Source organism: Phyllostomus hastatus, unplaced genomic scaffold (genome assembly GCF_019186645.2).
Source record: "Phyllostomus hastatus isolate PE091 unplaced genomic scaffold, TTU_PhHast_1.1 phas_contig_80, whole genome shotgun sequence".
NCBI lineage: Eukaryota > Metazoa > Chordata > Mammalia > Chiroptera > Phyllostomidae > Phyllostomus > Phyllostomus hastatus.
The window spans coordinates 46,323,350-46,347,019 of NW_025333960.1; the positions used below are offsets into that span (position 1 = coordinate 46,323,350).

The window sequence follows — 23,670 nt, forward strand, 5'->3', positions numbered from 1 at the left end:
TTGGAGTGGAGCCTTGACCCCGTCCATGAGTCCAGCCCCTCTCTAGCTGAGATTTTGGCTTTTTTTTTTAAGATTTATATTTATTTATTTTTAGAGAGGGAAGGGAAGGGGAGAGAGAGAGAGAGAGAGAGAGAGGGAGGGAGAGGGAGGGAGAGGGAGAGAAACATCAATGTGCAGTTGCTGCGGCTCATGGCCTGCAACCCAGGCATGTGCCCTGACTGGGAATCGAACCTGTGACATTTTGGTTCTCAGCCCGAGCTCAATCCACTGAGCTACGCCAGCCAGGGCGGTTTTGGCTTTTTTCTTCACACGAACCCAGAAGCTGTAACTAAGGGCAACTGTGCGCCTCTCAAGGCAGTGAGTGATAAGGCCTAGTGCCTGGGGAGTCCCGGCCCCCCGCAGCAGAGGGAGGGGCAGTTTCCCTTTCCCCACTTCTTCTTTTCCTCCAGTTCCCACAGTCCCGCCGCACCCCCCCCCCCCCCCCGCTCCCGTCCTCGCCACATAAGAGAAGTCACGGAACTTTTATTTTGCACTTCTTATTGAATAAACGTGTCAGAGTTCATGTTACTACATTTAAAGTAGGTAAGCTGATTATTTTGTAGGGGCTCCCTACCGCTGCCCCCACAGCGAAACTCTGGTAAAACCAAACCAAGTGTTTCTTTAGGCAAAGAGAAAATAAACGGGGGAAAAAGCTTACCTGGGGGTGGGGGTGGGGGAAGGAGAAAGTATCTCGGACAGAGGAAAGATGGGAAAGGGTGCCCAGTGTAGTGGGAACACCTTATCAGGGTGCTAGGATTATCAGCGGTTTTTGCCTCTAAGTAGTTTCCAGATTTCCTTCAGGTAGTGGATTGTGCAGTGTTATCAAATGCACAGACAGAGACACGTGCGTGCTTGATGGCCCGGCTCACGAACTGCGAAGAAACTCATCCTGTGGAAACAGTAAGGAATGTAGCAGTGTATCCTCATACAGCCAGAGAATTAGCTCTAAGGACGAAGAATTATGCCGATGACAGAGTACTTAATTCACTAGAGTGTATCTCTAAAGTGGAATGGTATGAATCCATGAAAAATGAGTTGTCGAAACACGTTTAGTGATGTCGAAACATTTTATGACAGAATAAAAAGGTAGGTCGTAAATCGGTTTTATGATTTGACCCCATCTTTTGATAAGGAACACATACATATACATAAATAATGAGATATCCGAAAGGGTATTAGTGCATTTGTGTATTAATAGTGTTATCTGGGGATTCACGGGTATGTATTCCCTTCCTTCCACTGTGTGTCTGTATACTTTCCTGTAAAGAATCTATCTTACCTTCATGGAAATTGGAAAAATTTATTTCATTTTTAGGAAGGAATTGCCTCTTTGAGTAAGAACCTGTGATTTAAACTGCAGTCGACCTTCCAACCCCCTTGTTTAAATCCGTTTTCTTATGCCTTTAAGAGAACGAAAGCAATGATAACAAGAACTTAAAATGACAAACTGATTGCCAGATGGACTGTTGATAATTTCAGTGGCTGAGATCTTTAATTGCATTCAGTGAATGGTATTCTTTTTCTTTCTTCTGGTGCGTTGGCTTTTTATAGCAGAAGCAGCAGTGCTGTCGACTATATTGAAGACTAGAAGCTTAATTTTTGTCATGGAAGCTAAATATTGAAATTTGTTCTAAACGGTGTTATAGTCAGGGAAGCTCTGAACCCAAGGGCCTGGTGATAGTGACTGTTTCAGAATTCGGAAGCTGCTTCTGTCTTTGTTTGGGGTTTGCAGCTAAGTTCCCTGGGCTGGGGCTGGCGGGAGCCTGGCTCCAGGGTAACTGGTAAATCACTAGGGAAGACGTTAGCCTTACTCCGCAGCAGCTTGAATTTTCAGTGGTGAGACAGGCTTGTTACAGAACAAATGGCGTTCAGCTGGAGCTTGGTGTGTACGCAGAGTGTGACGTTGTATGCACAGATGACAGGCGTTGAAGACTTCAGGTAAGTAAGGCTCAGGGGGGCAGTGCTGGGCAGGCCCTGACAAGGCCCCCGTGCCATCGTGGTACCTGGCACACGGAAGGAGCCGGAGAAATACTTGTTGAGTGGGGTAGCTTCTGAGCTTGTCCAGCCTGGGTCCCTACACCCGCGAGCCTGGGTCATGAAACTGTAGGAGAGGAGCTGCGCTTTCTGTATGGAATAAATGAACAGTTCAGGGTCACAAATGATCATTGGTTCTCAACACTACTGACTGCGTGTAGGGTGCACTGCTGATTGAATCCCAAGAAGAGAGAGCGGCGGGCACATTCTTGTATGACTTTCCTAGGAGAGGCTTGCTGATTGCAGGAAGGTTAAGCTGTCAAGTTGCCTTATACGAAACAAGGTAGTTAATGGTATCAGCTGGTCTCCCGACACCTGGCTTATCCAGTTTAGCCCTCCGTCAGCTTGCGCTTGCTTTGATGCTTTTACAGGGTTGCCTTGCAGGTCTTTCTGCTGTTTCCTGTCGGAGCCCAGCAGCGAGCGGTGTTCTCTGCTGGGGTGGCTGTGGGGGTGCAGCCCCTGGGTCCTCTGTCTTGTCCTTCAGTGGGGTTCAGGGGCCACCTGGTGATGCTCAGAGATGCTAGGAGCTGGAGGACATAGGCTCTTGGGCCTCCGGGAGTTTATTATCGGTTGCTATGGAGCTCAGCCTGGTCCTTGAGCATGGGCCATAGATTTCCAGAGATTAAAAAAGAAGAAGACAAAGGGTCCTTTAACGGATAGAGTTGTCTTTGTGCCCGCTTACTTCACTTCTGGTTGTTTTAAAGAATTGGCATTCAAGCTGGATGCGTCATGTTCTGATACAACGCAGCAGCCTGCATGGGCCTTGGGGGTGTGCTTGTGGCTGTTGCAGAGGTTCTTAAAAGTAAAGTGGCTCAGCAGAGAGCAAGACCAGTGTGTGTGTGTTGCGGGGGGGGGGAGGCCATGCGTGGACTGCATTTCTCAATACTAGCTATTTGATGTTATAGGGGCTGTTTCTTTGATCTATTTCATATATGAGAGTGTACTCCCCTCCGCTTTCCTGGTCAGGGGTTCTTTTTCTTTCTTTATTTAAAAAAGATTTTATTGTTTTATTTTTAGAGAGAGGGGAAGGGAGGGAGAAAGAGAGGAAGAGAAATATCAATGTGTGGTTGCCTCTTGCATGCCCCCTACTGGGGACTTGGCCTGCAACCCAGGCATGTGCCCTGACTGGGAATCAAACCAGCGACCCTTTGGTTCACAGGCCGGCACTCAATCCACTGAGCCACACCAGCCGGGGCAAGAGTTTACTTTTAACTGGACAACAGCACGTATTAAAATTTGCCTGTTGGATTAACCTAGTATAAAATGGAAGTAAACACCAGTCAGGCACTGAGTCAATTTTATAGTTGGCTCAGACACTGTGGACAGGCAGGCAGGACGTTTCACATAGTGTACAGTCCTGAAAATTCCTGTCCTCCTGTGTAACCACCAGAGGCATCTTCGATTATTCTCCGGGGAGATGCTGCACGGAGGGAGATTTGCTAGCAGTGGCCCCACTGGTCACCCAGGCCTTGCCCAGCTGCCTGGAAAAGCCACATGCATCGTCTTCGCCCCCATGCAGCACCACTAGTATCGTTTTACAGAGTATCCTAATGGCACCACTTAAAGACGAATTTTCCACTTCCTGCATTCTCCGTGGCCCTCGTTTCCACTGGCAGCTTTTCCTCAGGTTGTTACCTGCTTTTGAGAGCCCTCCTGGACCTGAAGGTATTCACCAGGAATCAGTGAAGTCTTCTGGGAAGTAAAGTGGTTAGAAACGTTTCTTCAAATGTCACCTGATTGGCAGCTGCTCGCCCGGGACCAGCTGCGTAGAACAGCTCTCCCGAACCCACCCAAGCCTTGCTCACGCTCTGGTCAGGGCCCAGCAAAGGCTGGCTGCGATCTGTTCCGGGTCTTCAGCTGCTAGGGATGCCTGCCTCACGTGTCCCGCTGGAATTGGCTCTTGGCTGTTACTGCCTGGGAATACCCTGGCTCTCTGCTTCTCTTTTCTCTGTCTGTTTCGGGAATTTTACTCTCTGTAGCCAAATCACCAGATGTCGGATGGTCAAAAGTCTGTGGGAAAGAAGGAAGGTTGCTTGGAAAGAAGATCTGGTGGGGAAGCCCAAAGGTCGTCCCTGAGCAGCCAAACTAGCTGTGGGAAAGTGAGCATACTGCCTCCTGGAGGAGAATGGATTGAAGATGGAGGGAGGGTTCATGGCTGCAATGTGCAGGCGCTACCACCAGATGGCGATGGTGGCTTCTTGGCCCTGAGGACTAGGGACTTGCTCCCTGCCTGTCGTGATCTCTGGAAGCACAGGCTTGACCGAATACTGAATGCCACTGTCATTCGTATCAAAGAGCGGTATTACAAGTAACCTGTGCACTCCATTACCTTTTAAAAGGCAGCATTAAAGAAAAAGACCTGGCTCAATTAAGAGCCTGTTCTTGACGCTCTTAAAAGTGGCCGAGACCTTGGCCTTGAAGTGGGAAGTTACAGGAACGGGGGCAAAACCCTCCTCTGGCGTGGGCTGCCATGTGGTGTCCAGGCAGGCTCTGGGCAGAGGGGTCATGGGATCTGGCTCTGACTGCTGTGTGTCAGACTGACCTTCAACTGGCCTCCATCACCTGCTGGAGATGTCGGTTAAAACGGGGGAGAAGAAACACCTTTGCTGCTGGCCGCTCATCGATCGGATCAGTTCCTAAAAGGAAGAGGGGTGACAGGAGTGACCGCAGTGGTTTCGGGGCCGTGCTTTCAGGGCCGCAAGCTCCCAGAGGGTGTGGGTAGGTGAAGAAGGGACCGCCGCGACCCTACCGGGGGTCTCACTGATGGATTCCTTACAGCAGTCCGTGGAGGAGGGTTCAGGGCCCCGTTCCTACAGATAAGAAGGTGAGATAGGGCAGGAAGCACGCCCCACGCCCTCCGGCTGGTGAGGCCGTGGAGATGGGATCCCCAGCTGCGCTCGTGTGATGAAAATAGATGCTCCTACCCTACATATGAGGACAATGGAGCAGTTCCTTAAACAGTAGTATCCTGGGGGGGCAGGGGACGACAGCCTTCATGTCCTCAGATGTCCTTCCTCTCAACATTGTCATGAGCGTTTACGAAAAAGGCTATTAATATTCTGAAAGGGACATTCTGTATGCCTCAGGCTCCAGAGGCTCCCGGGCCCCCTCACAGCCAGGCACGCACGCTCCCTACTGTAAGTTGGCTGCTGGTAACTTCCGTGATGTTCTGCTGTGGGGACGGTGTTGCAGGGTCATGACTGGAATTGCTTTTTATGTCTCTTGCATCCACAGAGTTCCCCCCCATAGTCATTGGTTCTGCTGCCTTTGATGAGCTGCTTCCTGTCCTCTTCCCCACATTTTTAATTTGCTCCTGATTTGAGCAAGACAAGCAGCAGCAGCAGCAGCAGCAGCAGCAGCAGCAGCAGTAGCAGCTTCCAGCTCAGACAGGCTTCTGCTCGGGCACCAGTGGGTGCAGCTTGGGGGCGGCTGCCTCTCATCATGGCCCTACCTGGGCGGTAGCTGTTGCAGAGCCCTCCCCTCTGAGCCTTCCACCCCACCCTGCGCCAGGCTGCAGATCACCTGTCAACAGGGGGATCTGGCAGAGACAGCATCTCTCCTCACGGCTGTTGTTAGGGGAAACAGACAGCCATCTGCAGCTAGACCAGCCTCCTTCTCCCTGTCTCTCTCCCCTTCGAAATGAGGTCTTCTGCCTGGAATCTGGTAAGTGCCACAGAGGACTTTGTTCTTTGTTTTCCTTGGTTAACGTCAAGAGAGCGTTCTCTTACAGTGGATTCATTAGCTTCAAATGTGCCAGAATTTGGAGAAATCTTCCTTCCTTCCTTCCTTCCTTCCTTCCCTCCTTCCCTCTCTTCTTCCCTCCCTCTCTCCCTCCCTCTTTCTTTTCTTTTTTTCACACCTATTAAGCATTTTTTGCATGCTCCCAAAATAAAAATAGGGTGAAAAATTTTAATGATGGGTTGAACCTCTGTCATCTTGTTTGAGGCATTTTGTTTAAGTGCACTGAAAAATTATTGTACAGCTGCTGCCCTCTGGTGCCCCCCTTCCCTTTGGTGAATACATTTGCCATCACTCTGTCCCTGAAGTGTCAAAAATAGACACAGCAAACAGATCGGTCGTGCAGAGTTCAGAAATGTCACCCCCAGGTGAAAGGAGGGACAGAGCTCTTATTTCCTTTGACTTTTTAGACCTGATGTGTGAAGTTTAATTGATAGCATAGCTAATGCCATCAGTCCATCACGGGGCAGGCAGACCTCTCCGTTGGCTTAGGTTTGCCTCCCGGGACACAGGTGCCTTCCTGGTTGGCTCTGTAACCTTTACGGGGAGTGTTTGAGGACGAGGCACACAGCTCTCAACTTCAGCTCCCCCTGTCTTCACACAGACTACGCGGCTTGCTCTTATATGGATATTCAGCTGTGAACTTTTAAAAATTGTAAACGAGGTGCTTGATAATTAGATTTTTTTTCATTGTCTTTTCCCCACGTTCCTCAGCCTCCAAACATAAACGTGCATTCGCTTTGAGAGAAGATGAAACTGGCACTCAGCATTTCCTTGACTCCGAGTTAAAGAGTCCTCGAGTTAAATGTCGTTAAAAATTACCTAGACATTAATTCCGGGAGTCTGTCATCTGTTTGAGGTTGATCTCATGAGCAGGAATTCGTGTGGTTCTACTTTTTTTTTTTTCCCTTTACTTCCACCACCAGTAATGCTTCATGGCAAATGTGGAATTGGAAGAGAGTTGAGTTATGTAACCCTGGGCCGGAAACCCAGGGCCAGGCTGGCTGTCTCTGGGGGCGTCCGCACACACCAGGGACGAGGCGTGACTGAGCGGCTCCCGCCACCGCGGCGTCCTAGAGCAGGCTGTGCGGGGGAGGAGGCCCGAGCGTGTGCAGCAACTTGAAGCCATGTCAGGAAGAACACTTGTCAGAAATCTTCAAAACCGTAGCTGTTTGTCATGCGTGAAATCGACCTTCTGACCCCCCACCCCCTTGCTCGATGGTGACACCTTGTTTGGCCTGAGCATTGCGTGGTCCTGGGCCCCCGGATGTGGGAGAAGCAGCAGAGCAGCTTACTGGGCAGGCAGAGGCCGCCCTTTGGGTGGGACCTGACATGGTGGAGTCCACGCCACCGCCTTCCAAGGGGCTGTTCCCTCGGACACAGGGACAGGTGGAGGCGCAGACTCTGCAGGCCTTCCGTGTTTAGAATTCCTTACCTGTGAGCTCGTTTGCACGCATGCGAGGCGACGGTTACCCCTGCTGAGCGATAAGGAAGACAGAAACCAAACCCTGGAGAATCAGCTGCAGCTCCGGGTGGCGAGCAGCTGGGGAGGAGAAGAGGCGCCCCACCCCTCCAAGCCGCCCCAGTCGGGGGCTCTCCTCCCCCGGCGCCATTGCCGCGCCCTTCTCCCGGGTGTTTGGCAACAAGAGGCTGCTGCTTCATCTAAATGCCTTTCTTCCCTGTGAACCCCCATCCCTTGCCAAGGGGCCTGAGCACCTGGTTAATGATCTTTAATGTCAATGATTGCGTGCCCTGATTAACATTTAGCTTGGCTGGTGCCAGGCAGGTTGAACTCCTCGGTCCTGCAGTGTGATTTGCTCTTTGCCAGCCATCTGCCCACCTGTAGGAACTGGGCACAGCCGGTTCTCTCTCTCCTTCCCAGGAGGGGGGCGGGGTTCGGTGAGAGCCAAGTGAGGTGGGAGCACGGATGGATGCTGCACGGAGAGCAGACAGGCAGCAGCTGCAGAGCGTCCTGCGTGGTGGAGGGCTCCCAGGTGGGTGGTTTCCCTTAAGAGTTTACTCCTCTGGGTGAACTGTCGGTCACTGAGGCACGAGGTGGGGTGCTGATTTGTGAACAATTGCGTATTTATTCTTACATGTTTAAACTGCAGTCGCTGTCAAGGTGCTCTCCATTTGATGCAGTACACCTATCGAGACTTTTTCCCACGGCTCAAAACAGTTTTCATATCCGTCGATTTTGAGACATTTTAGTGCCATTTTTTGTTTCACCTCTTCCACATCGGCAAAACGTTTCCCTCTGAGGATTTTTTTCATCTGGGGAAACAAAATAAAGTTGCTCAGGGTGAGATCGGGTGAACAGGGTGGGCGGGGCATGGAGGTCATGCCGTTTTTTTGGTCAAAAACTGCTGAACACTCAGCCCGGCGTGGGCAGGTGCACGCTCGGTAAATCACCCATCATGCAATGGGCAAACGCATTAAAAGAGTCTTCGAAAAAAAGTTCACTGAAGCTGAACGCAGCCTCTCACAACGCCAGCTTGTACTCTGATACAGATGGGTTTCTAGAACATTCGCCCTGCGGAGGAAGCCTGGACTACAAGGGGCCCGCCCTCCACAAGATAATCCTGTTTTTTTCTGTTTCCCCCCTCGTGTTCTGTTCCTCTAGCCCCCCAATTTAAACAGAGTGACATGAAGGAAACTCAGGGACATTCGCCCAAAGCACTCACAAGGCACAGACTCCTGCCGCATCTTTCCTTTCTCGTTGGCCTCCTCCCCGTCCCGGGGAGCGGGGTCTGTTTTTACCGCTGGTGGCGAAGCGCTCCGGGGGCCGTGTGCCGTGCCCCGTGTCCTCTGCGGCAGCGTGTGGGTGGGTGGGTGGGTTGGGCAGCACCCGGTGGCCGTGCCTCGTCCGCTTTGGCCTCTTTCCCAGACCAGCTCCTGCCTTACGCTCGGCTGGTCTGGCTGCCGGCCGTGGACTCTGGTGTTTGTGTTAGAGTGGTGGGGAGGGCAGGGTGGAGAGTGACTTCTAACCCCGGTTCCTCGTTTCCTGGGAATTAACAGATCTGCGCAGTATCTTTCGTTATAGCTTTAGAAAGTACTAACTCATAAGAGTTGAGGAGGGAAAAACCACAATTTGACTTTTTTGGTCATCTGTAGTGATTATATTTTCTAAGTCAAAAACTGGTGTAGAGGGTCTAATAAAAGATTTTTTTTAAAGTCATTTAATCCACATTGAAATCTCACTTTGCTATTGAAATCCTATGTATTTATGCATATCATGAATTGCTTTACTCCTCCCAGTGTGGCGTCCTCCCTCTGGGCGACTGACACTGGGCAACGTCGGGAGACGGTTTTGACTGTCCTTTAGTGGGGCCGGGCCAGGGCTGCCGCTCAGCTTTCCGAGGTGCCCAGGACGGCCCTCCTCCAGAAAGTGTCCCGTCGGAGGGTCAGTACTGCCAAGGCCGAGAAACCTCACTTTCAGGAATGCACGCAGTTAGAAATGTCACGGACAATCTGAGACCTCAGGGTGGCCCCGTAAGGAGTGACAGTCATGTGTCTGGGTGTGTGTGTGTTCTCCAGAACTGCTCGGAGGGGCCCGGTTTAATTAATAAGTCAGCGGAGCATGGGGATTACATAACACAGTGTGAAGGTGGTAAAATATCTTTCAAGTGGAGATGATTGGCAGGGTATCTTATTTGAACATAATTTATTTCGTACAACGTTGTTTGCGAGTTTGCTATTGTCATTGGCCCAAATGGAGGATTTGTTTTCATCGTTGGGCAGGGAGAGCCCCCCCGTCTGTGGGGGGAGTCTCTGGTGGCTGAGGACAGGATGGGGTGTCCCTGCTGCTGACCTTACTCTGTCTTCCTTCCGTCACAGAAATGAGGGGCTTGGGGAATTTTAGGCCCAGGAGGCCACCTCCGCCATGTAGTCTAACACCTTCCCTTTTGAAATGAACTCTAGCCCGGAGAGGTTAGCTGTCCCTTTCTGATCATTCTGACGTGGCGTCTTCCTTGTTGGAGTGCCTAGGGCGTGTGTCACCTGCTCGGTGAAGCCGCTTCCCAGGTAACCACGCGCTCGCTTTCGACACCTTGTGTTGTCACCTTGCCTTGCACCTCGAAACCTTCAGGGTTAACTTTTAGGCACTTACCTCTTTAACCCGATTAAACTCACTTTGGGAAGGGGACCACGGAGTAGGCACCTTTGGGCCCCGTAGGACCCGTAGAAGCATTTGATAGGTTTCAGGTGCCCAAGGAGCTATCTGCTGACCTGATTGAAACGGCGCGAAAGCTTAGCATGACTGAGCCAGGCTTAGCGCCCACAGCCGACTCCCAGGTTGCTGCCCTCCATGCTACTGCTCCTTCCGTCTCTGACAGGCATGAGTTCCCTAAGGTGGCGGTTGCGGTGGCTATCGATGAAGGTCGGTCCATTGAGAAGCTGACTCTTGATGGTGTTTCATCCAAGACGTGCGTTCTCCTGGGGCTTAGGATGCCTCGAGCAGCATCATTTTAGTTCTTTATGCTTGTGTTTGCCATGTTTGCTGAAGTAGCCTTTCTGTGGTGAATTTTAAATTCCAAGAAAGACAAAATTAACATACTGGAACAGGAAAAGGACTTCAGGGGAAAACAGGAAATCTGAATAACGTATAGGCTTCAGTTAATGACAATCTAGCAATCTTGATTCGTTAATTGTGACACATGTACCATACTAAGTAAAATGTTAATAACAGGGGAACTGATATGGGGTACATGGGAACTCTGTACTTTTTTGCAATAATTCTACAGTTGTTCTACAGTGAAAACTTTACCTAAAATATTGCTGTCATTTTGTTTAAACGATATAGTAGTGAATTTCATTGCTTTTTTTTTTTTGAAGGAGGCTGCCGTGAAGTTGAATGCCTTGTTTACCTGTCCGTTTTCTGCTCAGCCTAGCCACAACATGCCCCTTTTCAAACTGCGCCCAACGTGGTGTGAGCATTTTCATCCCATGAGATGTGATTTTCATGTGCCTGCCCTCTCGCTGACTCCCTTCCGGGGCTATGGTTAAAAGACTCAACAGAATTTTCAGGTTAAAAAGTTACATCAACAGAAAGTGCATTTGTAGGTGCCAATTGAAACACTGTCGGCAGGGAGTGCCACCAGCCATGTACTTCATTGGACAGTGGGACATGTCCCTTTTTTGCTGGGCCTCCAAAGGCATCTGGTGACAGATGTCAGTGTCCCTCTGGAGACGGGTGTAATTCAATGCCTCAAACTGGACTAAGGAATTTTGGTTTCTGGGCTCATAAAGCCACAAAATACATACTGGGGCCTGTTGTATTGGATAAGTTACTAAAAAAAATGTTACTTTTGTCTTTAAACAAACATGGATATATTATGGGAGAAACGAAAAATTAGCATGGCATGGATGTTTCAAGTTCTGCTTGGAGTTGCTGGCGGTGCCCTCAGGCCCGGGGTTCCCACCCCACGTCACCGTTGGTGTGGGAGCGTGCGCAGTGTGAAAAGCGCTGGCCTTGGAGACGGAAGAGCTTGTGTCTGAATCAGTTGGGGTCAGTTACCTTAGCTATAAATGGGCATACCAGTCACCCTGAAACTCTGTTGTGAAAATGGAATACAGTAATATAAAATACATAGCTCCTTAGTAACCTTTTTCCCTCTCAAACTCTGGCCTTCTCTTCCATACCTGACTTCAGGGTTGTAGCTCTTCAGGCTATAAACCGCCCTTCCTGCTCCCAAGTTTTTAAAGCCAGAAAGAGGCCTTAGACGCGGGCTCATCTGTCTCATGTTTTACGTGTGGACTGGAGCCGCCGTCGGCCACGGTCGTTCTGTTAAACTCCCCTCCCCCGGCCCAGGCTGTCCTTCAGGGCAGTGTGACTCTGGGTCGGCCCGCAGACCAGCAGCATCACCTGGGGGCTTGTGAGAGGTGCAGAGTCTCGGGCCCAGCCCCAGGTGTACTGAATGAGAGTCTGCTTTTAACTGGCCTCCCCGGAGCCTCATGCATGGTCAGGTTCACGTGTGGTGGTCTGCTGCCCGCCTCCTTCAGGAGAGGACGCAGCTGTGGTTTATCCACAGGGACTGAGCAGGTCCTTTACAACAAGTCCCCCTGCCACCCCCACCCCCCAGCCTGCACCCCTCCAGCCTGCCTATCCCTGCTGCACACCAGCCTGCTTTCCCCGGCGAAGGGCTCAGCACTGCTCTTCGGGGCGGGTCTTTCCTGGTTAGCGACGCCTCCATCCTTCCAGATTTATCTCTGTGCCCGTGCCGTTTATTTCATGGCTCTGTTCATGCTCGTGTGTGTGTTTTATTTAGTTCATTGTGCATTTTCTTGTCCTAAATATTCATGGCCTTAGAATGCTGGCCAGCATGCATACAACCATGTAAGAGTTTTATTATTGTTACCGTTATTGGCCCCATTGCTTTGCTCTGCTGCTGTTGCTGCTAAGTGTGTGTGTAACTGATAGATATTACTAGGCCTTATTGCATACTTAATCAACACCGAATTGGAAATTACTCCTTAAATTGTCCAGAAATCGAACTGGCAGGCTCAAGTGACCACAAGTAGGGTGGCGGTAAGCGGTGAAGTCATTGTCATAATAAAACCCCTTCCTGTCAGATTCAGTGTTTCCTGCCTCTTTACATTTCAGTTTCGGGAGGTCAGTTGTTTTGGAAAGTGGAAGTAATACCTTATCTAGATGCAGTGCTGGGATTAATCTTACCCTGGAGGAAAGATTTTAGCTCCAATACTCTGTAGAGTTGGTACATGTACAAGAATAAAAGGTTGTTTTTTTTTAAGGTAACTTAAAAAACCAACATTAGCTGCATCCAAATTAGTAAATGTTAAAATAATAACAACTGGTGAAAACACTTTTCAAATTCTTTTTGCTTTCTATATAACTAAATGAAATTCTCCATGTGGTTATTGATCTGTCTGATAAATTAAGTCTCGCCAGACCGTCTGAGACAATGTCTTGTGAATCAGACCCTAAAAACTTGCAGCACTTGAGCAATAATAACTCTGCACTGCAATTTACAGGGTATAATGAAGTAAAGAGAAAAATGTTTTCAGTATTTAAATTTCTGTCCTAGTGAATCTTAGCCTGACTAATGCAAATCTAGTTCAAATCAGCTGCTGTGAAAAAGCCGTTGCTTTTTGCCACAGAAAATAACCCGTTTCAAAGAATGACTTTTAATTTCTAAAACAAAACAAAACACTAAACCTGTTTTGAATTTGAAGGCCTCACTGACCTTATTACCAGGTTCATCATGGTAAACACCTGTGCATCACCTTTTAGGCACTCGTGCATTTACGTAATAATTGCAGGTGATTCATTTCTTCACAACGAACATGGGCGATAGCGACAGGTGGCTGCTGTCCGGACCACAAGGAGGACTGAGTCCCTTGACTTTGGGATGCATGGGGTCTAACAGAAGCCAAACCGTTTCCGCTGGGCAGGGTTTCGTGGGGTCGCCCCAGCCGAAGGAGTGAGTAGGCATCTAGATGGGAGAGAATTACCCTTGTAACTTGACAGACACCTGACATTACGTTAACTGGCAACAGGTCGTGACGTGTGGGAATTGCGTGGTTCTGAGCTTCAGTCTTCAAATCAGGTGTCCGCCACGTTTGTAGCGTTGAACATTTGTTGCATAAAGGGTGTCATAGGTATTGTACATTTTTCTGAGAGCCATTTATGTCAAAGTTGTTTTTTTTTTTTTTTTAAAGAAGGAGGTACTAAAAAAAAGCACTTGGGAAAAGATCAGATGATTTGTGAGATGAAATGAAACTCTCCCCGTCAAATCTGCTGAGTACAGTGAAGAAAGAAAAGGAAAACAGATGAAAAATAGAAAGCAGGAAAGACAGGATCTCACCATTCTATCAAATAGACAAATAGGTTATGAGCACCTCGGCAGGAGAATTTGGGTTGAGAGTTAGACTACCTGAATAGATATTATTTTAGGAATAATGAGATATTCTAAGGTGATCTACCAAATACAGTGAGTAACATAAATCAGTGGTAGTCTCCTCATCTGTTAGGACCTCTGTTTGTTTCCTGCTGTTTAGATCGTTAGTCCTCTTGATTAATTGCTAACGAATGGATGTGGATTGCACGGCCACACTGCCTGGCTGCTGCTGGAACAGTCTGGGGTCAGTGGGAGTGGGAGCGGCCCGGCACCGAGCCAGCAGTGCCCACCCCTCCCTTCGCACCTGGCGAAGGAGCAACGGAGTTCAGAGACGGGTAAATAATGCCAGTCACCTGGCAGAAATATTTGGCCTTTCTCAACATCATGGAAGTTATATTTAGCAGAAATGTTTTTGGTGAAAATACTGGAAAGTTTGTTTTGTAATCATAAGTAGCGTGGGTTGTTTTGGCTGAGGGAGGGGCCGGGGGGGGGCAGCTGACGGGGACTGTGGAGTTGGTCAGCTGGGAGGGGACCTGAGATGATTCAGTTAATCAGTGTAGAATAAGAATAGAAAACACATGGGATACAGAATCTCGAAACTTCAGGCTTCCCATTAGTCAGCAGGTGAGACCATGGACAGATGGTGGGAACCACCGGCAACTGAGAAAGGAAAGGACATTATTGTGCATGGGGCCCACCCCCGTTTCCTGGTGTCCAGGCCCCTGGGAGTCCCGGGGCGTCCCTGTTCCCTCTTCCTTCCTTTTCCACCTGACTTGACTGTTGTCCTCAAGTTCAACTGCCTCAGTTTCCTCCACATGTTCTGGTGGTTTTTTTCTTCTGTGTCCATTTTCTTCATGCTATGTCTTGGGTTTTCTCTCTCTCTTCCTCTTCCTCTCTCTCTCTGCCCTGCTTACTTGATTGAGGTCAAGTGCAGACACCAGCTTCGGTATGAAGGCTTCCTTAATTCCTTTCATCCTCATAATTGCGCTGTAGTTGCAGCGAAGTGACCCCCCAGAGGACTCAAAGAGGCCTTCCCAAGGCACCGAGGACAGGTTGGAACTTCCAGGCTAGGTGTGGCTGACGGAGCTCAGTGAAGTCAGCGTGGAGATGACACACCAGTTTCCCAGTTGGGCAGAACCAGTGTGCGGCATCTGTGGAGCTGTGTTCACGCTGGGACACCACCTCCTGTCCCCAGACACAAGTCCGTGGGGGACACACATGCCTAAGCAGCAGACACGCACTCCACCTTTGCCTGTCATGGTAACTTAGGGGTAGACACCTGGCATTCGGGCTGAAGGTTTGTGGGAGAAATAATACAAAGCAGCCAAGAGAGGCCAGGTCAGAGAGGAGGCAAGGGGACGGGCTGCCACGCTGAAGCGACAGTGACGGGAGGCAGTACCTGTGTGTGTGTGTTTGGGCCCAGTGGCCGCCTCTCCTGGATCTTACCGGGCGCATGCACAGCACTGACCAGACCGCAGGAAGCAACGGCCTCCCCATCGGTGCGTCTCCACAGGTAACCAACCGGTCATCGCAGGGCCACAGAGCCGCACGGTGATGGAGTCCGGGTGACCCCCAGGCGCCGGCCCCCGCCCGCCCGCCCCCTTGTCCTCCCTACTGTGAAACACTGCCGCTCTGCCGTCTGCTTCCTTCTCTCGAAGCTTCAGCCTGTGGTTGTGTGCGAAGAATGGAAACGGTTACAAATGGTTCCACCAGAAAGTGAAATTTAAGTCCTTGAAACTATGAGGATACCTGGAAATTTTAACTGGCCCAGCCAGTCTCTTTCTTAATGATACCAAGTAGCTGATGACCACTGACCTTGAAACAGAGAGATTATCCCATTTAATTTTGACCAATGAGAAGCAGAGTGCCATGCAGGGGGAAAAAAGAAACCCCACCAAATATCCTGCTTGAAAGATTTTTCTGGGAATTGGAAATACTGCTTGTTTATGGCCAGTGCCGGGCCTCCAATATGAGCTATGACTCATAGTTCTGGGGTAGTACTTCCTTCTGCCCTGAAGAATGGGTCAAGGACGTTAGGGCCATGGGCATACCAACTAGGGGTCAGGGACATTGTCCCAGGGTTTTTTTTTCTGATGTGACAGGAGCACCTTAAGGCACAGTTGACCCTTGAACAGCTCAGGGGTGAAAGGCATTGACCCTCCCAAGCAGTTGAAAATCTGCTTGTAACTTCTGACTCCCCCCAAACCTCACTGCTAATAGCTTACTAACAGTTAAATAAAAGTTTTATTTAGTTGATTAAACATGTGTTAATCAGCTGTTTATGTTACCCATATGTTACCCATAACATAAACAGCTGATTAACACATATTTTGTATGGTATGTATATTGTATGCTGTATCCTTAAAATAACACAAGCTAGAGTAAAGAAATGTTATGCCCTGGCTGGTGTGGCTCAGTGGATTAAGTGCCGGCCTGCAAACCAAAGGGTTGCCGGTTTGATTCCCAGTCAGGGCACATGCCTGGGTGGCAGGCCAGATCCCCAGTGGGGGGGGTACATGAGAGGCAACCACACACTGATGTTTCTCTCCCTTTCTTTCTCCCTCCCTTTCCCTCTGAAAAGAAATAAATAGAATCTTTAAAAAGAAAATCCTAAGGAAAACACATTTACAGTAGTTATTAAAAAAAAAAACAACTCCCCTTTATATAAATGGGCCCAAGCAGTTTAAACCCCAGCTGTTCCAGGGTCAGCTGCGCTTGAGCTGCCAGTCTTGCACAGAACCAGCCAGTAGATTCCAGGAGACTTGAGAGCTTAGGGCCCCTGATTCCAAAATCACCTTTGTAACATCTCTTACTACCAGCAGTGCCCGTGTCCACCCCCCAGTAATGTCCGGGGGCCACAGCCCCACGCGTGACCATGCCTGTGTACTCTGTCACAGACACTGGTGTCCAACGCCTGGCTGCGGGCCAGGGCCCAACAGGATGTCGCTGGGAGGCGGAGCTGTGGTCCTTTCCCCAGAAGTGCCCGCAGCCTCACAAGAAGGGCTGGGTTGTCTCCTCCCCGGTTTCGGAGACCCTTGGGGACGTTACATGGTTTCTGCCACCAAAGAGTCCCTCTTACAATGGGGGTTTAAGAGTAATAATTTATTTCCCGAGATTTACTGGGGAAAATGTCCAGGGACAAGGTGAAAAAAATTAAATCTAGAACGTGTTCAACATTTCTCTTTGGTATCCGTTCTTACAGGGACTTAGGGGGGCAACCCAAATAGAAGCATCTGCTTTAACTAACGGACCGACACATTGGTGGCTAGTCTATGAGTGAGTCAGAGCTGCTAAAATTTGTCCCGTAAGTAGGTTGAGCCTCCTTCTCTGCCCGTTGTCATCGGATCTAAAAGTGGAAACGGGAGTCCACACTCTTTCCAGATCATAAAAATACTTCTAAATTGTAGAGCATGAGTGAATGTGGTTTTATTTGAGTGTCATCGTCCAGTTCCCCAGGCCACGTTGGGGCCCTGTCAATCTTCTCAAGTTCCCTTTGCCTCTGGCCTCACACGCTTTTCTAATTAGGTCAGAGGCACCCACTCTGGGATGGTAAGCAGACCCTTTTCGTGTCCCTTCAGCGTCAGTTTTTGAGAGTGTCCGTCTGAAGCAATCATGTGGGCAGGGGCGCTCCTTAGCGTGGCACATTGTCGAACCCGGGGACAGTGGGTTCTGAGGGAGTCGTCCTTCAGATCACCTGAGAGTTCTGCACCCACCTGTCCCGAGGCTGCATCTCAGGTGTATTAGGCCCCATTCCTGCATCAGAAAGCTCACTCTCATGACATAACAGCAAAACTTGGTTGATTTGGGATCTGCGGCATCCTACATTTGAAACACTGTTCTGACGACGGAAGATTTAATATTAAACCCAAAGGTACACTGATTGCAGCATTTATTCTGGTGGTGAAATTTTTTTAAACCTGTGTAGGAATCCAGCCACTTTTCCCAAAACGTGAAACGCAGGGTGAAAACCTTATTGCGATAAGGGAAAGGATGCAGTTCTCTTAAACTTGGCCTGTGCTAAGGAGATGGGACGGCTCTTCCTCCCCCGGCTAGTGGGTCAGTCGTCTGCTCTGAGACGGCTAGCTAGTGGGTTAATTAGTTCCATTGCTTATTTGCATGGTGGCTCTTAGAATTATCCTCTTAGGTACTTTTCTTTCTTGTTCTTTATAGAAGTTCAAACTATTGCAGAACATATTGCCTAGAAAGGGAATGCTATCTTCATTATTCAAAAGATGAAAAACCAAGGAGTAGAGTATGTATCGTAAGACATTGGAAAAAGAACAATAGACAAAAAATAAAAAGTGAGGAAGGAGGAATTAAGAGATAAAGATAAAGGATAAAATTAATAAAACAAAATAGAATTTAAAGGATAAATAAATCTAGTAGCTAGTTATTTGAAAGGAGCAATAAAATAAGCTTCCATTCTAACAGAAAAAAAAGAGCAAAAATAAATAATAGGAATAAGAAAGGAGGCATGGGGAGATTAATCAACTTTCCAGGAAAATGCCATGGCAACCAACACATTTGAAAATGTGGGGATGACTTTTCAGTAAAATACAAATTATCGAAATTGATTCAAGAAGCATGGAAACCTTGAAAAGGCCAGTTACCATAGAAGAGGTAGGAAATATGATTAAAAATCACCATTGAAAATGGCCCCAGGACCCCATGGGGTTCCAGCTGAGTTTTATCTAACCTTTAAAAAAACAGAAAATTTTATCTAACCTTTAAAAAACAGAAAATCTAACCTTTAAAAAACAGTGTTATTTGTACTGTTCTAGGTCATGGTAAAAGATGAAGAGTTTTCTAGTTGATTTTATAAAACTAGCATAATTTTAATACCTGATAAATTTTAAAGAAAAGTACAGGCCAATATTAATTATGAAAGTCAATGCAAAAAACTTAAAATGATTCCCTAACAGGTGGACTCTTGCGTGCATCAAGAAGCCAATGCACTAAAATGAATAATTTATGCTAGTAATATGAGGATGATTCGCTGCTGAGAAATCTCATCGCCGTCACCCATTGTTCTACCCCAGCGCACTAAAGGAGAGGAGTTTCCACGGAGGCTGGGTAGCCCTCTGACAAAGCCAAGTAGCCCATCCTAATGCATTACAATCTAAAAAAAGCAAACTAGGAATAAAAACAGATCACCTAAACATGGAAAGGCTACATCATACCAAGAAAAAAAAATCACCCCAACTATACATTTCCTGAAAGACAAACCATTCAAATTATTTCAAGTATAAATAGGAAGTATACAGGGACATCTTCTTTTATAATCATTTAACATTGTCTTAAAGGCTCCAGAGAATGCAGTGAGACAGTGAAATGCTTGTCTAGAAAAACCAAGAGCCTCTCACAAAAAAGAATCTAAAATTGGAAAATTTGTCAAGGTAGCTAGATAAAAAAGCAGTCTCTAGAAATTACCATCTTTTCTTTGTTTTGACAATGAGCATCTGGAAATGAAAGTTAAATATTCTTTTTCTCAGCAGCGGCAAATGCCCTAGGGGGAAAAAATTGAACAAGTATGGGACCTGTGTCCTTCTTAGTGAAAGATACAACATTCAAAAATATAACATATATAGGGTATTCCAAAATTAATACATTTATTGCGATCCCATTTCGAATTTCCAAAGTAGTGCGTTTTCTCTTTGTCTCTTTTGAACTGAATAAAATCATCCTGAAGTTTATATACAAAAATAAGTGCATAACACACTTGAGACGACCCACGCAAATATGGCAAAGAAAAGCAGCGAGGGCAGACCCGGCTTGCAAGTGATCACAGTGTGCTAACAAATGCGGTATCGATGAAGGGCTCACGTAGTTCAGTAGAACAGAACAGAGAATCCAGGACTGTGTTTCACTAAGTAAGAGTAGCTAATACATAATAAGATGATCAGCTCAGTACTGTTGAGAAAATACTGCATTACTTGTTGGATGATATTGGCCTAACCAACTCTACAAGCAGTGGGGAGGGACGCAGACCTCTGTCTTACCTTATAGTCAGAAATAAATCCCAGAATCTTCCAATGTGAACAAGCAATTCACATTTGCCAGAAAAATACAAGAAGCTACTTGGATGCTCTTGGGGGTGAGGGATACTCTTGGGGGACAGTGGCACTTTGGGGAGGGGTACTTAGAAAATGTATAATAGACAAGGCATTACATTCTATAACATTAATAACTTACGAATTGGCAAGAAAAACACAGCTCAGAGAAAACAGACAAAATATGCAACTCAACTGAGAGCAAGTGCAGACAGCCTGCAAACGCATGAAAAATACTTCTCATTCTCTAGGAACATGCAGATTAAAACAATAATGAAACATTACTTAAAACCCATCAGGCTGGTAAAGATAGAGAAGAATGTAGCATGCATGCAGTAGAAACAGTACTCTGATAATGCTGATGAAAGTGTGAATTTTCGTCACATTCTCACCTTTAATTTTAATATGGCAATGCATATTAAAATTAAAAATTAATGTACCTTTTCACTAAGCAGCCTTTCTCCTGGACATCTGTCTTCTAGAAATAACAGCGTGTCTGTACGCAAAGTCATCCTGTTTCTGTTCACCATCATAGTGACAAAGCACTGAAAATACAAATGCCCGCCGGTCGAAAAGTGGCCAAGGTGTAGAATGTTTGTTCCGTGCCTCACTGTGGAGCCACTGAAGAGGAGGAGTCAGGGATCTGTTGGAGCTGGCTCGGAGAAGCCGACACGTGGGCAGCAAGGTGGAGAAAAGTGTGGAATACCCCGTGTGAAACAAAGAGCCAGTCTCCCGGCTTTCACCCATGTGTGTGAAGCTGGGAGCATGCAGAAAAACACGAAAGCACTCTAAATTCAGAGGGGTGGGGGGGGGTTGGACATGCATGATGGGGTGGGCGATCCCTAGGCCCAAGTGCGAAAGCCCTCTTGGTGTTCACCGCACTCCCTGTGTTTCCTGTGGAGGCAGGCGCGAGGCTCTGTGGTTTGCAGTGAAAACGCCTGGCTCCCCCTCTCAGACCTGTCTCCTCCTCTTTTCCTTTCGTATGCTGGCCTGTGCTTGCTTCGATGCCCTGATAATCCGCTCAGATTTTATGAAGGTATTCATTATGCATATTTAAAATTCTTCTCTTTCCAGCTCTGTTTTGCACACTCCCCTTGCAAGCCCATCCTCCACCCTTTCACAGTCCTGGTCTTTTCGTGTTTGGCGATCCTTGGTTGCACCTGGTCTGTATTGTGGTGACTCCTGTTTTCCCCTTTCTCACCAGCGGAACCTGTCACTGTGCTTGTCAGGTTGTAGCCACGGGCAAGGGCTGGGCCGGGCCAGCAGTGGCCTTTCACGTGACTCCTGCATGTCCCTCCTGGCTGTCTCTGGATACCTGTACTTCCAGTGTTCGGACCACACTCCCGCTTTCACCTGCATGATGAAGGTAGCTGCAGGAAGAGCTAAAGGAAGCAATGTTTCCTGATGAATCACCCTGATATTTGGCCCCAGGTCTCCCCAGCCCCTTGCATCACTTGACTTGAACTTCTGGTACCTAGAGAATACTTCCACTCCTACAGTGGTCCCCCCGCCCCCCGGCCATGCGGGGGCTCTGGTTTTGTTTTTCTGCCCATCCAACCCATCCCGTGTCTGTTCACTGATGATAGTCTTTCCTGCTTCCCCAGGACTTGATGGATGTCCTGGTTAGCCTGGACGGAAGAGGCAGGGTAGCAAGGTGCACTCAGAGGGCCACGTGAATATAAACTTCTCTAGGCCTCGGTTTTCCCACCTGGAGAGCAGGGGCAGCCACAGTGCCTGTCCACGGGGTTGTGATGAAGATGAAAGTAAGGGACGCTCTCTGAGGGCCGAGGACAGTGGCTGCCACGTGTGGGCAGACCTCGGAGACACCGCGGGCTCAGTGCTGGACCGCCACAGCAAAGCGAGTCGGAATCGTGGTGATGGTGGTGGAGGAGGGTCTTGCCTTCCGTCTGTAAAACCCTCAACATCTGTGAAGTGCAGTAAAGCAAAGCGCAGTGAAAACGTATTCCTGTACTAAGAATTTCATCCCAGTTAGCTGCTAGGTGGCAACATGGCGTTTTCCTCCTAGTTAAACAGTAATATCCCTACTGTGTCTCTGCCACGATGTTTTAAAGCTCTGTAGTGTTTATGGACCTATCTACATGCAGGTGTTTTTGCAGGTAAATTCCTACAGTTGAATTTCTGGACAAAAGGACATCAACATATACAGCGTTCATCGATATTGGGGAATTGCCCTCCCGAGTGTTAGGCTGGGTTCCGCTGCCTGAGGGTAGCGGTGTTTCCCATGCTCTGCGTTACTCCACTTTATCAGTCTTTTCATCTTTGCCACTATGGAAGGTAAAAATGTCACATTTTATGCCTTGAATCAGTGAGGCTGAGAATCTCTTCATGTATTTGTATTTCCTCTTTTCTGAAGTGCCGATTCACACCCTTTGTCCACTCTTCCTTTGAGTTGTGAATTTATTGATTTGTAAGACTTCTTTGTAAATAGTATTTTCTCGTTTAACTTACTGTTTTTTGTATAGAAGCTTTAAATGTAAGCATTGGGCTTTTACATATGCCTTTCCTATGGTATCTTGAAAAGCTAACAACTACTTGTGGCATTATATGAGTATATTGATATTTATGTTAAATATAAGAAGGAGGTTTCCCCCTTCAATTGTGAAAGTTACACATACGTAGTGTTCTAAATCAGGAAAAAGCTATAAGGAAAAAGCTACCAGCAAGAGAAAGAGAATCACTCTTACTATTTGGCATTTTCCTCTTTGTCGTCTTCTGGTAGGGAACGTGTATTTTTTACATAATTTGCATCATAATGTAAGTTGACTTTTATAGCCTGTTTTTCGCCAGTTAACAGTCTAATATGTGCTCTGCAGCATTCCATTTTCTCAGTGTACAACCTCTTATTTACTTCTCTTCTGTTTAAATTTCCAGTGTTTGCTGTAAGAGAGCAAAAGTGCAGTGACTGTGTAATTTTTTTTTTAAGTCAGATTGCCCTGGCTCATGTGGCTTAGTTGGTTTGAGTGTTGTCTTATAACCGAAAGGTTGTGAGTTCAATTCCCAGTCAGTCCACGTACCTGTGGATTCAATCCCCTATCTGTGTGCATGCACAAGGCATCCAGTTGATGCTTCTTTCTCACATCGATGTTTCTCTTCCTCCCTTCCTCTCCCTCTAAAAACAATGAAAAAACAATATGTCCTCAGGTAAGGATTTTTTTTTAAAAAGTTGGATTATGTTTTTATGATACCTCCCTGAAAATAGGATTCCTAAATTCAGCAATATTAGGATTTAAATACTTTGGGGGCGTATTACCAATTTGCTTTCCTAAAGTGCGGTACCAGTTGGTGTTCCCATCAGTGTGGAGAAACTTACGGCCTCTCTCCCTCAGGAGAGCCACCTAGAGAAGGTCTGGGAGAGAGGCCTTCAGAAAAACGCCCGGCCAGTAGGATGCCCCGTGCTCCTGTGGCTGTGAGCTCAGAGGTTTGAGGAGGAGCCAGTGGGATGGGGAGGAGCTTGTGATGGGGAGGGGCTGTGAGGAGCAGAGCCAGCGGGAGGAGGAGGAGCCTGGGCTGTGTGGGCCGCCTGGAGGAATTTGCATTTTATGCTTTAGGGTGTGGAAAGCCAGCAGAGTTTCCAGAAAAGGAGTGGCTTGGTGTGACTGTTGTCGCAGGTGAGAATGTCTGTCCCAGAGGCTGTTGCCCTGGCCCGTGTCTGAGAGGATGGTTTGCACACCTGGATGGTGACATCCAGGCTGGAGAAAAGAGCGTAGTTGGGTTTTTTGTTTGCTTGTGTGTTGGTTGGTTGGTTGGTTGATCATTGAGTACTTTGGGCCTGTGGATAGACTGGTTGTGTGAGGAATAAAGAGAGGAACCAGGCAGAGGAAATTCCACCTCGAACAGCGGGGGTTAGCTGGGGAGCAGGTGCAGAGGCAGAATCCGAAGCCAATGTGAGGGCTCCAAGATCTCCAGGTGGACACGTGACCGAGATGATGGAA

At 47.9% G+C, this 23,670-nt stretch overlaps 1 protein-coding gene and 1 long non-coding RNA gene across 6 annotated transcripts in view; one reads left to right on the top strand and one right to left on the bottom strand.

Moving 5' to 3' along the window:
* Nucleotides 1–23,670, top strand: part of NEDD4L (NEDD4 like E3 ubiquitin protein ligase) — a 293,932-nt gene that overhangs the window by 108,046 nt on the left and 162,216 nt on the right. The window contains exon 1 of one of the 5 annotated variants that reach the window (XM_045850053.1): nucleotides 5,593–5,736. The exons of 3 other annotated variants lie outside the window; for them this stretch is intronic. The gene's annotated coding sequence lies outside the window, so the exon portion shown is untranslated. Of the gene's footprint in view, nucleotides 1–5,592; nucleotides 5,737–7,774; nucleotides 7,806–23,670 lie in introns of those variants that run through there. One more of the 5 variants, XM_045850055.1, reaches the window with a different exon arrangement.
* On the bottom strand, nucleotides 936–7,459 carry LOC123826131. The gene is made up of 3 exons (XR_006787002.1): nucleotides 7,247–7,459; nucleotides 4,616–4,709; nucleotides 936–4,083 (listed from the first exon to the last, which is right to left on the bottom strand). It is a non-coding gene; the product is annotated as an uncharacterized LOC123826131 (long non-coding RNA).